General features: G+C 34.8%; 1 non-coding gene across 1 annotated transcript; it reads right to left on the bottom strand.

Annotated features, from left to right (window-relative positions):
• Positions 1-15948: 15948 nt before the first annotated feature.
• Positions 15949-16020, bottom strand: TRNAP-UGG (transfer RNA proline (anticodon UGG)). The gene has a single exon. It is a non-coding gene; the product is annotated as a tRNA-Pro (tRNA).
• Positions 16021-18383: the final 2363 nt, after the last annotated feature.

Here is an 18383-nt window from a genome sequence, read left to right as displayed (position 1 = left end):
CATTATTGTTTTTCTGTTTTTTATTTAATCACTCTGAAGTAATTCTTGTAACACTTGGATAAAGTCAAACGAAAATATCTTATAATTTTTGTAGGTGGCATGTACATCCCTATAAGAAGTTCTAAATACTCATTTTTTATTTTCGTATTAAAATCTCTCCACGTTTGGGGAATTTTAGCATTCTATTTTACGACAATTTCGAGAAAGCAAACTTGTGATAACAATGATCATTAAAATTCAATTTTGTAATCTATTTTCTCCCCAGTGGCACGGCTCTAAGTCTCTGAAAAAACTGGGTTTCGATACCCGTGGTAGGCAGAGCTCAGGTTATCCATTGTGTAATTTTGTGTTTAATAAAACGACAACTAACAAACATGTTTTATTAACAATAATTATACACTGACTAAATTACGTGGAATTGAAAAGTTTGCCTTCTTGACAATAGTAACGTAATAATTACAGTTACTTTTAAAGAAAGAGATGTTTCTTACAATACATTATTACAAAAAAAAAAGTTTTTTCAAAGGGTCACGTAAATTGGTTTTGTTGGTGACATTCGTCACAAGTCTCTCAGTCAGTTGAGACGTATAAAGTTTTAGCTGTCAAGATGCCTTCAACGTTCAGCTTCCTTTGTGCGTAGGCATCATTAGGACTACGGGTAATTTCCGATGGACTTTTCCTTTTGCCAGATTACTGCCTTCATCGGCCAGCATAAACCCTACGTCTGAGCCGATCCAAAGGAGATAAGAATCTCACGTTGTCGTGATACAGTACTACAGCCTTCCATGATACATGACCACGCTTATTTGTGCAAACCGTAGAACGCAAACATCAACGTCCAGTACTCTTCCATTGAAAGCTCTAGCAGCCTGAACTCTGTGTTCATAAAAAAACGTTCATCTTTCTATAACTTCAACTGAAATACAACACTATTTGGAAACAGCGACATCATCGACATTCCATGCCGTACACAGAATATTCTCCAAAACTACAGGTCTACCAACTCATTTTATAAATATAGTAACTCAACACAAACAAGTGCAGAGTACATACTTAACCAAGACTTTGTCTTACACTATTTTCATTTCAGAGCCGAACGTCCCCACCGTCGATCAACTCCACCCCAACCGAGTAAGTGTGACAACCATAATACCCCACGTCCAGCAAACCCTACAACTCCATCGATGCCGCTAATTTTGACTGCCAGTAATATCCCAATACTCACAACCAGGACAAAAAGAGAACGACACTCAAACCGACGAGTACATTAAACTTCAACATTGAACTAACCAGAAGAAGAAATATAACTAATCCAGTCAGACATCACCGATAACCTCATGTGATACAAAGACAAGCCAGACCCAAACCATGCAAGTTATGACTACCGACGCGTCAGTTGCAACAGACAACGAGCTCGCAAACACTCAGAAGACACTAACAGAAATTGCAAGAAGACAAATATCACCCCAGATCATGGAAGAACAACATACCAAAGAATAGGAACCAGAGGATTCACTCACCTCCTCCCTCATGATTTTTCTCAACACCTCTGATCATCAGATGGGAACGAAAGCTCAACTCGAATATTTTCGCTGCTTTACAAGAACGGAGAAATATGTTTTCCAAGTCACCAACCATTTAGCTACTTCTACATTTCTGTCTTTATTCATATGTGTTTCATTTCTGTATGTGTTACTAACATTAATTTTCTTTTCATCAGCTTTCGGGCACTGTCAGGATAGATTATTCGGCCGTGAAAGTGGGTTTTCTCGGGGTACTCCCATTCCCTCTTCCTGAGACCGAGGCACTGGATCTCTAGGTTTCAGCAAGGGCAACTTGATTGATCGTTCTTTGCCCAGGCTCCTGATCGTGGCCTTTGGGTTTGGCGCACAACACGTAACCCATTGTGTAGTGATGTGCAGAACCAAATTACACGTAGGGAACATAGTTTATTAAGGACTATATATGAAGAACGATATGTTCTATATTAGTCATGAAACTGTGGATTCTAGCATTATAATGTTTTGATTGAATTCGCCAACTTCTTTGGGATGACGTGTGATTAAAAAAAAAATGTTTTTCCAACATGAAATGCGTCCAGTGCTTGATACACATATTTTTTTCGAGATAGTTACGGTAATAGTGAAGAGAATTGTTCTTTTATTCAATGTGTACACTTTTGGTTTCAAAACGGGACTTTCCTCTTTTAATTGTTTCGGAGATTTTGAACATTCTTAAGTTGACAGTATTTTGCACGACTTTGTGAAGATAATATTCATTATTTTAAAACTTTTACCTAGATATTTTTATCTGGTATGTGTATCCTTATCTGTAGCTGCAATTTAGTTTGTTTGTTTTTTTAATTACGCAAAGATATAAGATATAAATGTTAAAAGACCCACATAAAGATGTCCCAGCTATCACTAAGCCCCTATTTTAATGGAAGTCGAGAAGATTTCTGTATAAAGCAGAGCAATTATGAGAATTACAGTGATATAAGGTTCTTCTTTAGTTGAGTAGACTGGGAAGGGTGATCTCACTGTAGGGAATAAAGTGATTTAAGTAATTGTGTTTCCCTGTTCTTGTAAGCCTAACTTAAAATGTTAATATTCGTTGAAACCCATTTGTATTTCACATATAAATAAAATACAAACATACCATAGATATGACGTTCTCGATATTTTTATAGCGGAGAATATAGTAAAGGTTAGAGTCTTATGTCACTGTTCATTAATATTGATAGTTCGTACAGTTGATTAAATTGTTGTGACATATTGTGTGTCACAAGTAAAGTGACCTTGGGTTGTGAGACAACGTGGATAAGGAAACATATTATGGATTGCATAGAGAGAATTTGTATCCATTAAAGGATTTTTCTATTTTTTACACAAATTATATATATTCGTTTTATAACTAAGAATTGGATTCGAAAATGTATCAAGTCACCCCTTAAGTAATGTCCTATTTTAGTTTCAGAAAAAGGGAAAGTATTTCAACTAATTTTAATGTTATTTAATAAATAATTTAAATTGCATTATTATTAATTACTTCCTGTCACCGATTCACAAGTTTCTGAATACCACTTCTATAAAATTCTTGGGACTTGATGGAACAAAATGTAGAGAGAGTAGTTTTGACATCTTTATGTGTTCCAAGGTCTTTTCCTTCAAGATAGTTCTGTAAACTTCAGAGTACATGATATGCAGATGGGACAAGGTCTGAAGATTAAAGAAAACGTGAAAGTTGTTTTTAGTTTAGATCTTCAATCTTTGCAAATGTGAACCTTCCTGTACGGAGCCGTGAATTATCCTGGTGTAACACAACACCTTTACCACTGATCAAAGCAGGCCTCTTTTCTTTCAGTGAAATATTCAAGCGCCCTAACAATCGACAATAGAAGTCTGATGTAATGGTTACATTGAGTGGAATCAACTCAAAGTGGATCACACCAACAAAATCCCACGAAACTCTTAACAAGAGTTTCCTATGGTGAAGGTCCATTTTAGGCTGTTCTTTAGCCAGTTTACCTACACCGAGCCATTCTCTGCAGCGCTTAACATTCTTATGAAATATCCATTTTTCATATCCAGGCACCAACCTGTTTAAAATAGGTGAGTTACCTTCACGAGTGTGGAGATAAGTGTAAATGGCCACTCTTGCTTGAATGTTGGCTTCTGACAAATCATATTTCAGTTATTGAAGCCTTCTGCAAAGACAGAAATGGTGGTGCACTTTCTGTATTAAATTTTCGGACATTACTTTATGGGATGACTCGACATAATTGGCATGACGTTTCGAAGGATCCGAATTACATACTTTAAAAATTTAATTTACTTCATCATTAATTAACGTAAAAAACATTGAATGGAATACTGACGTCTACGAATTAGCACCTTTCGTAATCGCATTCCATTCCCGATTCACATTTAAGGTTAGTAATATGAGGTTGTTTTGGTTTGTCAGTATCCAGTTTTTACTTAGGAATGTGTTATTGAATGAGTTTTTTCCTTATTTATTTGTTGATGTGTTGTATGATGTCATAACATTATTTCACTCTGTCAGAAGACTGCTTTCTCTGCAGTCCCATTTCAGTAAAGCGGCATTTAAACAATTCTTGATGACAAGAGATTAAAATTTCTGAAAATATCAGATTTAAGGAAATTGGGAGTTATCAAATGATTTACTTTTCTCGAAAGTAACGCATGTTTTCTTAGTGCAAAACTACACCCTGTCCACAGAGAGAAATCGAACAGTATATATTTGGATTGTAACTGCCTAGACTTACCTCTAACTCAACGGACGACAACACATTAATTAAATGCGACAACACTACTTTAATATTATTATTGTATTTCCATACACTTACTGCTAACACAACACATGCTAATTAAATCTGATAAAACTACTTTTTACATGAGTATACTTTTGCTTACTTGCACATCTGAAATTCATGTTAAAATCTCAATATAAGTAGATCACTGACAATAAACCACATTTACATTAAATATGCCAAATTTGTAGATGGATTCATATAACAATCCACCACAGACACATACATACAGAAGTTTGATATTTTATGACCTTTTCATCCGTTCTTGACCATTTTAAACATTACGAACAGGAGAAAAGTGAAAGTATTCAATTGACAGGAATTTTGTGGGAAATGAATAAAATGTCAGATTCAAAAAAAATCATAGCATTTCAAGCAAAGTGAGATTTTTATGTTTTTATAGACATAGAAAGTTACCTCAGCTTATGTAATCACACCAGAAGCACACTTAGCGAAAAGTGCGAACTTAGAAATATAATTAATCAATATCTTTCGCATTGAGCTTTATGTAAGAATTTGGCAACAGCTTATGACAGATATTACACATTAAAGACAGACTTCAAATGTTGAATTAAAAAAAAAACAGAAAACAATATCTTGACACGTTCAGAATATCTTATTGATATCTTAAAGAAATGGGCGATAAGGACTAAATATTCAGATCGTTCTTGAAAAGTTTTAAGTTTAAAATAGAACACACCTGTTTCATTTGTTTGTCTGCTATAAACACAAAACTACACAATGGGCTACATGTTCTTTATCAATGCGAATATAGAATCCCAACTTATAGCTTTATAAACCTTTAAACTTACAGCTGCCCCTTTTTAATTGAAAATGCACTTGATTAACTAATTTGTACTAGCCATCTATGATTTACAATTACTGACAATGGAAGAAAACCAGTGAGCAGCAGTCGCCGTCTTCGCTGTAACTTTAATTTGAATTTCGGAATGGGTCGTCATTTTTACAATGCACACACAACTGAACGTACTAAGCATATTCGATGGCATATTTTGAGCTCGTACCCTGGACTTCTCGACATAAAGCCCAGCAGGCTATCCACTAGGCCAATTCAAACCGAAATGGTTCAATAGGCTCTCGTACAACTGGATACGTGTGTTAACTTTACTACAAAATAAAGTTTACATTTGTCTTACCGCAGTTAATTGACGGTAGGGATGAAACTCATTGTAAACACATGTAATTTGGCTGTTACGTAAAACGTATTTGAAACTGTACTTGAATAACAATTTTAATAGTTGTCAGCTTTAACTGAAAATATGACATTTTAGCTAAGAGATGTACCTACAAACATACAGAACAACATGTTATTATTTACTACCAATGTACAATGCCACTAACTTCCCAAGTATTAGCTGATAGATTTTGTATGTTTTGAATTTCGCGCAAAGATACTCGAGGACTATCTGCACTAGCTCTCCATAATTCAGCTCTTGAGTTACACTTGTACCAACGAATAGTGGGAATGTCTGTCGTATTATAACACCTCCACGGCTGATAAAGCGATCATGTGTGATATGACAGGGATTCGAACCCGTGATCCTAAAATTACGAGTCAAGTGCCTTATCCACCTAGCCAAAGCTGGTAGGAATGAAATTTACGCGATGTAAAACTTCCAAGTTAGAATCCAGGTAATAATGCTTAAAATATCACGAAAGAACGTGATTTACATCACAACTTTGCCTCTCATAATACTGTTAATAACAAACATTTCTGATTGTTCCAGATCCAATTCATTATCGATTGCACCTGGCCTCATGGATTTTGATTTCTTGCAAATGTCTGATTTGATCCTTTCAGAAGTAATTGTGAGGAATATTTGTTCTTTTGTAGTTAAGCACAAAGCTACACAATAAGCTATCTGCGCTCTGATCATCACGTATATCAAAGTCTGATTACTGTTATGTCTAAGTCCGCAGACTGTGTCACTGTGTCACTGAGGAATAAAATAAACCGAAGTTAACACAACTGTATTTCTCTCATATGAATTCCCCTTTCTAGCAATAATGAGATATTTCTTCGACTAAACAGTAGACCTATATACAGTCATATGAAAAAGTTAGGTCACCCTATGAAAGCCTGTGTATATTTGTAACATTTTTGGATATACAAATATTTAATCTGAATTTTAACAATACTGAGAGATTATAGAAATATAACTAAACAATGAAAATTGAAGAAAAGACTTTTCAAGATCGACTCTAAATGTAATTTTACAAAAATGCATATTCTAACTGAGGAAAAAGTTCGCACAAGCCCACATTTATTCCCACTTAACATGGCTAAACTCATACACAGGTGTATCACACCAGGTGTACATGATTAGAAGATCGTTACTCAGCATTTTGAATGAGGCTTGCCATATTTAAACTTCAGACATTTAGTTTGGTGTGCTCCTGACTGTTGAAATGAGAGTGAGCACCTTCAGGTGTCTGAGGCCTTCAAAAAGAAAATTGAAGCAGCTTATCAGACTGGTAACGAATTTTAAAAGATCCCAAAGGATTTTGAAATCAGCCATTACACTGTCCAGAAAATAGTTAACAAGTGGAGGTCTTTCAAAACAACTGCCAACATGCCCCGGTCTGATCGTCCAAGCAAGCTCACCCCGAGAGCAGACCGCAAGATGCTAAAAGAGGTGTCCAAGCCCCCTAACATGTCATCACGGGACCTACAGCAGGCTCTGGCTACTGTTGATGTGAAAGTGCATGCCTCTACAATCAGAAAGAGACTGTACAAGTTTAATTTGCATGGAAGGTGTGCAATGAGGAAACATTTGCTCTCTAAGAGAAACATCAAGGCCAGACTGAAGTTTGCCAGAGTGAATGTAGACAAAGACCAGGACTCCTGAAATAATGTTCTTTGGGCAGATGAGTCCAAAATTGAAATATATGGACACCAGAACAGAGGACATGTTTGGCGAAAACCACATACAGAATTCCAGGAAAAGAACCTCATACCAACTGTGAAGCATGGAAGTGGAAGTGTCATGGTTTGGGACTGCTTTGCTGTAGCAGGACCTGTACAGCTCACAATAATAGAATCCACCATGCATTCTACTGAGTATCAGAGGGTGCTTGAGGAACATGTGAGTCCATCTGTAAGAAAATTAAAGCTGAAGCGTAACTGGACCCTGCAACACGACAATGACCTAAAACATACCAGTAAATCCACCAAGGATTAGCAAAAAACTAATAAATGGAGAGTCCTGGAATGGCTGAGTCAAAGTTCAGATCTTAATCCCATTGAAATGCTGTGTGGTGAGTTGAAACGGGCTGTACATGCAAGAAACCCCTCAAACATCTCACATCTGAAAGAATTCTGCATTAAGGAGTGGAGCAAATTTTCTTCAGACCGATGTCAGAGCCTGGTAGACGGCTACAAGAAGCGTCTCATTGCAGTTATTTCAGCCAAAAAGGGTAACACTAGTTATGAGGAGGTAGGGTGTCCTAACTTTTCCTCAGTTAGAATATGCATTTGTGTAGAATTACATTTACAGAAGATCTTGAAAAGTCTTTTCTTTAATCTTAATTGTTTAGTTATATTCCTATTATCTCTCAGTATTGTTAAAATTGAGATGAAATATCTTTATATCCAAAAATGTTACAAAAATACACAGGCTTTAATAAAGAGTCCTAACTTTTCCACATGACTGTATATGTAAAAACAATTTTTTTTTTGGTTTCAACAAATATTGAAATTTGAAGCACCCTCCGCCTCCAAATATAGGAATATGTTACCTTTATCTCAAAACATTTAAAAATAGATTCAGCATTGTAGTTAAGTAATAAATTTCTTAATCCTGTTATATATTACGGAATAGTTGAGCAATATTGATCTCGTTCAGACTTCCATTTATTTTGCTCTAATGATACTTATTTACAAGCTAGATATTACTTTATTTATTAATGAATCTGCCCCTGCATGGCCAGGTAGTCAAGGCGCTCGACTTCTAATATCAGGGTCGCGGATTCGAATCCCCGTCGCACCAAACATGCTCGCCCTTTCAAACCAAAAACGCTAAAATATCAGCTAACATTCGAAGCCTATATTGAGAACAGAACCTTTTGCCTTGACTTCCGTCAGAATTTTGCCTTTCTTTTAAAGGTGTTTTTGATAAAGAAATGAGACCCTATAATACGTAATTTATTAATTTTCTTCTCGAGACTTTTCTATCGTGAAACTGTTGGTTGTTTACGTAGGTCAGAGATAAAATTTGTGAGGAAATAAGGCTTGAAGAAACTGCTTCGTATTATGATACAGACGGCGATAAATAGTTAGAGTTATGTTCTCTTTGTCACGTGACATATATTTAAAAACGAAAAAGTGCCACCAACATATAAAAGTAGTAGTTCTTCGAATGTTATCTTCATACTTGCTCGTTTATTAGGAATAAGTTTCTCTTTTGAATTACGTATGATTCCTGATGCACCTTTTTCGTCATTGTTATCATGAGTGTATTTTAACTCTTAATATTTATTTTTACATTGCTAATGGACCCAACTTCATTCAACTGGGTTAGCTGTAAGGCTTCGGAATGACAACCCTAAAATCAGGGTTTTGATACTCCGTGATGGAAAAGGCTCCATGTGGTTTTGCTACAAGAAAAACACACTCTTCAACTGACAAATTAAGAATTTTCATGTTAATGGTAAAAATAAAAGACATATAATTAAAGATCTACTAATAAAAAGAAACACTATATTGCATTAATAAATGTTCATAAATCCTACAACAGTACATACACACAAAAAATCTTGAAAATACTTCTAGACATCTTTTTACAAACGCCTAATTTTGTGCAACGTACTTACAATACCGAATAATGATTTAGTTCATTCGTCAAATATACGTAATGAACATATCTGAGTCTTATGATATTACGATCTACAGTGCAGGAAGAGTTTGACGTTTTGTAGTCGTAACGATCACTTTCTTTTTTGCACAACTCTTTTTTTTTTTCTATCGCTGTTTCTTTATTGAAATTCAGTGATTGGGATTTTTGAAGAATTTCGTAAGATATGGAAATATATTATTGGTTAAAGTGTGGTAGTTTGAATGAAATTTTATTTTTGTTAATATTAATTAATTTGACTAAACACGTGTTTCTGTTTCCGCTCTAACGAGGCAGCGTCGTGGATTTTACAGTTAAGTTTGAAAGAGTGGTACAAAGATATGGCATCATAAGTATATTTATATCGGCAAAATCTAATACACCTTAAATATTACAGAGGTTAATGAGATCTGAATCAGGGCAAATGGCAGGGTGAATGTATATTTTGAAGTATACAACAATTTCCAAATTAACAAAATGGAATTACTTGTTACTATCTCATCTAGATGTAGTTGGATAAATATATTAGTTTTTGTTTATGTTATGTTATATTCATTTTGATAAATAATTAAACCACAATAAATTATTTTGCATTTTAATATAAATGAATGATATTCTGACATTGTACTTGCAGGGTTGCTATAAAGTACGTGACACAGAGACAGTCTTGAACAAGTATTTTACAGGGCCGCGATAGCATACGTGGCACACAGACAGCCTTGAACAAATGTATTTCAGGGATGCTGTGACACGTAAGCGGTCTTGAACTACTATTTCACAGGGCTGCTTTGACACACGTGACACACAGACATTTATGTGTTATTATTTTACATTTTTTTCAGTTTATTATCATCGTCGCTGTAATGCGACTTTAATTTCTTCAATCATGTTAGGAACGGGTGTGTGTGTTGTCTTGAAGCAATGCTAGATCGGGATATCTGCTGAGTCCACCGAGAGGTATTGAACTTACGAAAGATATTTAGAGCGTTTAGTTTTATTTACGTAAGAGCCCATTTTTGAAGCTGGTGAATTCAGGAGTTTAGGGGAAGGAGGTTTTAGTAAATCCTCAGGTTCCCCTCGCGGTGTAATGAAAACTTTACATTTCTGCAAATATATAAATTTATGCATGACAAACACATCCAATCTTGGTATATGGATATAAAATAGTGTAAGAAGAATACACCTTTTTCACTGCTCAGAAGTATTACTGAAAGTGAAAAAAATAGGTATCGTCCGGGATTAGAACCCGGGACCTCTCGCACCCAACGCGAGAATCATACCCCTAGACCAACGAGCCGATTTTCGACATCCCTTTGTAAAGTATATGAAAATATCTATTTAGTTTGATAATACATATATTTCGTCTAAGTAAATTAAAGTTGTTCTATAAGGGTATTAACAAGCTGTCACCTCAAAAACTCTAAAAGTACTACAAAATGGATCATTACCCACAGCCTACACTTGGGCTATTCTCTTATCAACGAATAGTTGGTTTGATAGTCATATTATAACGCCTCCATGGCTGAAAGGGCGACCATGTTTGGTGCAACCGAGGTTCGAACCTGCGACATTCGGATTTAGAGTCCAATGACCATGCCGAGGCATCTCTTATCAAAATTCTCACGAAATTCATTTACACTTTAAAATTATAAAGATATTTCTCAGTGACAGATCAAGAGAACGATAATGACGTCACCACGAAATCAATTACTGCAGCAAGAAGGAAACAGTCTTAGAATACGGTTTGCATATTAGAAATTACACATATTTTACATTATTAGAGGAATAAAACCTCAGGCTGAAAATCACATCCCTAGAATGTGACATGCAGTTTTAGAAACGTTCAAAAAGTGCTTCGTACTGAGGTGGAATGTATCGTTTCGACATTTAGATGCTGATATGAAAGACTGCAATAAAGCTTTCTAGTTTCAAATTGAAAGATTCCAGAACGTCCCAAACCAAAAACACTAAAAAATCAGCTAACATTCGAAGCCTATATTGAGAACAGAACCTTTTGCCTTGACTTCCGTCAGAATTTTGCCTTTCTTTTTAAGGTGTTTTTGATAAAGAAATGAGACCCTATAATACGTAATTTATTAATTTTCTCCTCGAGACTTATCAATCGTGAAACTGTTGGTTGTTTACGTAGGTCAGAAATAAAATTTAGGAGGAAATAAGGCTTGAAGAAACTGCTTCGTATTATGATACAGACGGCGATAAATAGTTAGAGTTATGTTCTCTTTGTCACGTGACATATATTTAAGAACGTAAAAGTGCCACTAACATATACAAGTAGTAGTTCTTCGAATGTCATCTTCATACCTGCTCGTTTATTAGAAATAAGTTTCTCTTTTGAATTACGTATGATTCCTGATGCACCTTTTTCGTCATTGTTATCATGAGTGGAGTTTTAACTCTTAATATTTATTTTTACATTGCTAATGGACCCAACTTCATTCAACTGGGATACCTGTAAGGCTTCCGAATGACAACCCTAAAATCAGGGGTTTGATACTCCTTGATGGAAAAGGCTCCATGTGGTTTTGCTACAATAAAAACACACTCTTCAACTGACAAATAAAGAATTTTCATGTTAGTGGTAAAATTAAGAGACATATAATTAAAGATCTATTAATGGAAAGAAACACTATATTGCATTAATAAATGTTCATAAATCCTACAACAGTACATACATACACAAAATCGTGAAATTACTTCTCGAGATCCTTTTACAATCGCCTAACTTTGTGCGACGTACTTACAATACCGAATAATGATTTAGTTCATTCGTAAAATATACGTAATGAACATATCTGAGTCTTATGATATTACGACGTACAGTGCAAGAAGAGTTTGACGTTTTGTAGCCTTAACGATCACTCTTTTTTTTTGCACAACTCTTTTTTTTTCTATCGCTGTTTCTTTATTGAAATTCAGTGATTGGGATTTTGAAGAATTTCGTAAGATATGGAAATATATTATTGGTTAAAGTGTGGTAGTTTCAATGAAATTTTTCCTTTTGTTAATATTAATTAATTTGACTAAACACGTGTTTCTGTTTCCGCTCTAACGAGGCAGCGTCGTGGCTTTAACAGTTAAGTTTGAAAGTGTACTATAAAGAAATGGCATCATAAGTATATTTATATCGGCAAAATCTAATACACCTTAAATATTACAGAGGTTAATGAGATCTGAATCAGGGCAAATGGCAGGGTGAATGTATATTTTGAAGTATACAACAATTTCCAAATTAACAAAATGGAATTACTTGTTACTATCTCATCTAGATGTAGTTGGATAAATATATTAGTTTTTTGTTTATGTTATGTTATATTCATTTTGATAAATAATTAAACCACAATAAATTATTTTGCATTTTAATATAAATGAATGATATTCTGACATTCTACTTGCAGGGTTGCTATAAAGTACGTGACACAGAGACAGTCTTGAACAAGTATTTTACAGGGACCGCGATAGCATACGTGGCACACAGACAGCCTTGGACAAATGTATTTCAGGGATGCTGTGACACGTAAGCGGTCTTGAACTACTATTTCACAGGGCTGCTTTGACACACGTGACACACAGACATTTATGTGTTATTATTTTACATTTTTTTCAGTTTATTATCATCGTCGCTGTAATGCGACTTTAATTTCTTCAATCATGTTAGGAACGGGTGTGTGTGTTGTCTTGAAGCAATGCTAGATCGGGATATCTGCTGAGTCCACCGAGAGGTATTGAACTTACGAAAGATATTTAGAGCGTTTAGTTTTATTTACGTAAGAGCCCATTTTTGAAGCTGGTGAATTCAGGAGTTTAGGGGAAGGAGGTTTTAGTAAATCCTCAGGTTCCCCTCGCGGTGTAATGAAAACTTTACATTTCTGCAAATATATAAATTTATGCATGACAAACACATCCAATCTTGGTATATGGATATAAAATAGTGTAAGAAGAATACATCTTTTCACTGCTCAGAAGTATTACTGAAAGTGAAAGAAAGGGCTCGTCGGGATTTGAACCCGGGACCTCTCGCACCCAAAGCGAGAATCATACCCCTAGACCAACGAGCCGATTTTCGACACCCTTTGTAAAGTATATGAAAATATCTATTTAGTTTGATAATACATATATTTCGTCTAAGTAAAATAAAGTTGTTCTCTAAGGGTATTAACAAGCTGTCACCTAAAAAACTCTAAAAGTATTACAAAATGGATTATTACCCACAGCCTACACTTGGGCTATTCGCTTATCAACGAATAGTTGGTTTGATAGTCATATTATAACGCCTCCATGGCTGAAAGGGCGACTATGTTTGATGCAACCGAGGTTCGAACCTGCGACATTCGGATTTGAAGTCCAATGACCATGCCGAGGCATCTCTTATCAAAATTCTCACGAAATTCATTTACACTTTAAAATTATAAAGATATTTCTCAAGTGACAGATCAAGAGAACGATTATGACGTCTCCACGAAATCAATTACTGCAGCAAGAAGGAAACAGTCTTAGAATACGGTTTGCATATTAGAAATTACACATATTTTACATTATCAGAGGAATAAAACCTCAGGCTGAAAATCACATCCCTAGAATGTGACATGCAGTTTAGAAACGTTCAAAAGAGCTTCGTACTGAGGTGGAATGTACCGTTTCGACATTTATACGCTGATATGAAAGACTGCAATAAAGCTTTCTAATTTCAAATTGAAATATCCCAGAACGTCGCAAACCAAAAACATTAAAAGATCAGCTAACATTCGAAGCCTGTATTGAGAACAGAACCTATTACCTTGACTTCCGTCAGAATTTTGCCTTTCTTTTAAAAGTGTTTTTGATAAAGAAATGAGACCCTATCATACGTAATTTATTAATTTTCTCCTCGAGACTTATCAATCGTGAAACTGTTGGTTGTTTACGTAGGACAAAAGGAAATAAGGCTTGAAGAAACTGCTTCGTATTATGATACAGACGGCTATAAATAGTTAGAGTTATGTTCTCTTTGTCACGTGACATATATTTAAGAACGTAAAAGTGCCACTGACATATAAAAGTAGTAGTTCTTCGAATGTCATCTTCATACCTGCTCGTTTATTAGAAATAAGTTTCTCTTTTGAATTACGTATGATTCCTGATGCACTTTTTTCGTCATTGTTATCATGAGTGGAGTTTTAACTCTTAATATTTATTTTTACATTGCTAATGGACCCAACTTCATTCAACTGGGATACCTGTAAGGCTTCCGAATGACAACCCTGAAATCAGGGGTTTGATACAACTTGATGGAGAAGGCTCCATGTGGTTTTGCTACAATAAAAACACACTCTTCAACTGACAAATAAAGAATTTTCATGTTAGTGGTAAAATTAAGAGACATATAATTAAAGATCTATTAATGGAAAGAAACACTATATTGCATTAATAAATGTTCATAAATCCTACAACAGTACATACATACACAAAATCGTGAAATTACTTCTCGAGATCCTTTTACAATCGCCTAACTTTGTGCGACGTACTTACAATACCGAATAATGATTTAGTTCATTCGTAAAATATACGTAATGAACATATCTGAGTCTTATGATATTACGACGTACAGTGCAAGAAGAGTTTGACGTTTTGTAGCCTTAACGATCACTCTTTTTTTTGCACAACTCTTTTTTTTCTATCGCTGTTTCTTTATTGAAATTCAGTGATTGGGGTTTTTGAAGAATTTCGTAAGATATGGAAATATATTATTGGTTAAAGTGTGGTAGTTTCAATGAAATTTTTCCTTTTGTTAATATTAATTAATTTGACTAAACACGTGTTTCTGTTTCCGCTCTAACGAGGCAGCGTCGTGGCTTTAACAGTTAAGTTTGAAAGTGTACTATAAAGAAATGGCATCATAAGTATATTTATATCGGCAAAATCTAATACACCTTAAATATTACAGAGGTTAATGAGATCTGAATCAGGGCAAATGGCAGGGTGAATGTATATTTTGAAGTATACAACAATTTCCAAATTAACAAAATGGAATTACTTGTTACTATCTCATCTAGATGTAGTTGGATAAATATATTAGTTTTTGTTTATGTTATGTTATATTCATTTTGATAAATAATTAAACCACAATAAATTATTTTGCATTTTAATATAAATGAATGATATTCTGACATTGTACTTGCAGGGTTGCTATAAAGTACGTGACACAGAGACAGTCTTGAACAAGTATTTTACAGGGCCGCGATAGCATACGTGGCACACAGACAGCCTGAACAAATGTATTTAAGGGATGCTGTGACACGTAAGCGGTCTTGAACTACTATTTCACAGGGCTGCTTTGACACACGTGACACACAGACATTTATGTGTTATTATTTTACATTTTTTTTCAGTTTATTATCATCGTCGCTGTAATGCGACTTTAATTTCTTCAATCATGTTAGGAACGGGTGTGTGTGTTGTCTTGAAGCAATGCTAGATCGGGATATCTGCTGAGTCCCCCGGAAGGTATTGAACTTACGAAAGATATTTAGAGCGTTTAGTTTTTATTTACGTAAGAGCCCATTTTGAAGCTGGTGAACTCAGGAGTTTAGGTGAAGGAGGTTTTAAAAATCCCAGGTTCCCCTCGCGGTGTAATGAAAACTTTACATTTCTTCAAATATATAAATTTATGCATGACAAACACATCCAATCTTGGAATATGGATATAAAATAGTGTAAGAAGAATACATCTTTTTCACTGCTCAGAAGTATTACTGAAAGTGAAAGAAAGGGCTCGTCCGGGATTTGAACCCGGGACCTCTCGCACCCAAAGCGAGAATCATACCCCTAGACCAACGAGCCGATTTTCGACATCCCTTTGTAAAGTATATGAAAATATCTATTTAGTTTGATAATACATATATTTCGTCTAAGTAAAATAAAGTTGTTCTCTAAGGGTATTAACAAGCTGTCACCTAAAAAACTCTAAAAGTATTACAAAATGGATCATTACCCACAGCCTACACTTGGGCTATTCTCTTATCAACGAATAGTTGGTTTGATAGTCATATTATAACGCCTCCATGGCTGAAAGGGCGACCATGTTTGCTGCAACCGAGGTTCGAACCTGCGACATTCAGTTTGAAGTCAATGACCATGCCGAGGCATCTCTTATCAAAATTCTCACGAAATTCATTTACACTTTAAAATTATAAAGATATTTCTCGAGTGACAGATCAAGAGAACGATAATGACGTCACCACGAAATCAATTACTGCAGCAAGAAGGAAACAGTCTTAGAATACGGTTTGCATATTAGAAATTACACATATTTTACATTATCAGAGGAATAAAACCTCAGGCTGAAAATCACATCCCTAGAATGTGACATGCAGTTTTAGAAACGTTCAAAAAGTGCTTCGTACTGAGGTGGAATGTATCGTTTCGACATTTAGATGCTGATATGAAAGACTGCAATAAAGCTTTCTAGTTTCAAATTGAAAGATTCCAGAACGTCCCAAACCAAAAACACTAAAAATCAGCTAACATTCGAAGCCTATATTGAAAACAGAACCTTTTACCTTGACTTCCGTCAGAATTTTGCCTTTCTTTTAAAGGTGTTTTTGATAAAGAAATGAGACCCTATAATACGTAATTTATTAATTTTCTCCTCGAGACTTATCAATCGTGAAACTGTTGGTTGTTTACGTAGGACAGAAGGAAATAAGGCTTGAAGAAACTGCTTCGTATTATGATACAGACGGCGATAAATAGTTAGAGTTATGTTCTCTTTGTCACGTGACATATATTTAAGAACGTAAAAGTGCCACTAACATATAAAAGTAGTAGTTCTTCGAATGTCATCTTCATACCTGCTCGTTTATTAGAAATAAGTTTCTCTTTTGAATTACGTATGATTCCTGATGCACCTTTTTCGTCATTGTTATCATGAGTGGAGTTTTAACTCTTAATATTTATTTTTACATTGCTAATGGACCCAACTTCATTCAACTGGGATACCTGTAAGGCTTCGAATGACAACCCTAAAATCAGGGTTTGATACTCCTTGATGGAAAAGGCTCCATGTGGTTTTGCTACAATAAAAACACACTCTTCAACTGACAAATAAAGAATTTTCATGTTAGTGGTAAAATTAAGAGACATATAATTAAAGATCTATTAATGGAAAGAAACACTATATTGCATTAATAAATGTTCATAAATCCTACAACAGTACATACATACACAAAATCGTGAAATTACTTCTCGAGATCCTTTTACAATCGCCTAACTTTGTGCGACGTACTTACAATACCGAATAATGATTTAGTTCATTCGTAAAATATACGTAATGAACATATCTGAGTCTTATGATATTACGATGTACAGTGCAAGAAGAGTTTGACGTTTTGTAGCCTTAACGATCACTCTTTTTTTTGAACAACTCTTTTTTTTCTATCGCTGTTTCTTTATTGAAATTCAGTGATTGGGATTTTTGAAGAATTTCGTAAGATATGGAAATATATTATTGGTTAAAGTGTGGTAGTTTGAATGAAATTTTTCCTTTGTTAATATTAATTAATTTGACTAAACACGTGTTTCTGTTTCCGCTCTAACGAGGCAGCGTCGTGGCTTTAACAGTTAAGTTTGAAAGTGTACTATAAAGAAATGGCATCATAAGTATATTTATATCGGCAAAATCTAATACACCTTAAATATTACAGAGGTTAATGAGATCTGAATCAGGGCAAATGGCAGGGTGAATGTATATTTTGAAGTATACAACAATTTCCAAATTAACAAAATGGAATTACTTGTTACTATCTCATCTAGATGTAGTTGGATAAATATATTAGTTTTTGTTTATGTTATGTTATATTCATTTTGATAAATAATTAAACCACAATAAATTATTTTGCATTTTAATATAAATGAATGATATTCTGACATTGTACTTGCAGGGTTGCTATAAAGTACGTGACACAGAGACAGTCTTGAACAAGTATTTTACAGGGCCGCGATAGCATACGTGGCACACAGACAGCCTGAACAAATGTATTTCAGGGATGCTGTGACACGTAAGCGGTCTTGAACTACTATTTCACAGGGCTGCTTTGACACACGTGACACACAGACATTTATGTGTTATTATTTTACATTTTTTCAGTTTATTATCATCGTCGCTGTAATGCGACTTTAATTTCTTCAATCATGTTAGGAACGGG

The sequence above is a fragment of the Tachypleus tridentatus genome, chromosome 1 (genome assembly GCF_004210375.1).
Source record: "Tachypleus tridentatus isolate NWPU-2018 chromosome 1, ASM421037v1, whole genome shotgun sequence".
NCBI lineage: Eukaryota > Metazoa > Arthropoda > Merostomata > Xiphosura > Limulidae > Tachypleus > Tachypleus tridentatus.
Note: the sequence above shows the minus strand (reverse complement) of the source record. Positions and strands in the feature narration are given on the sequence as shown.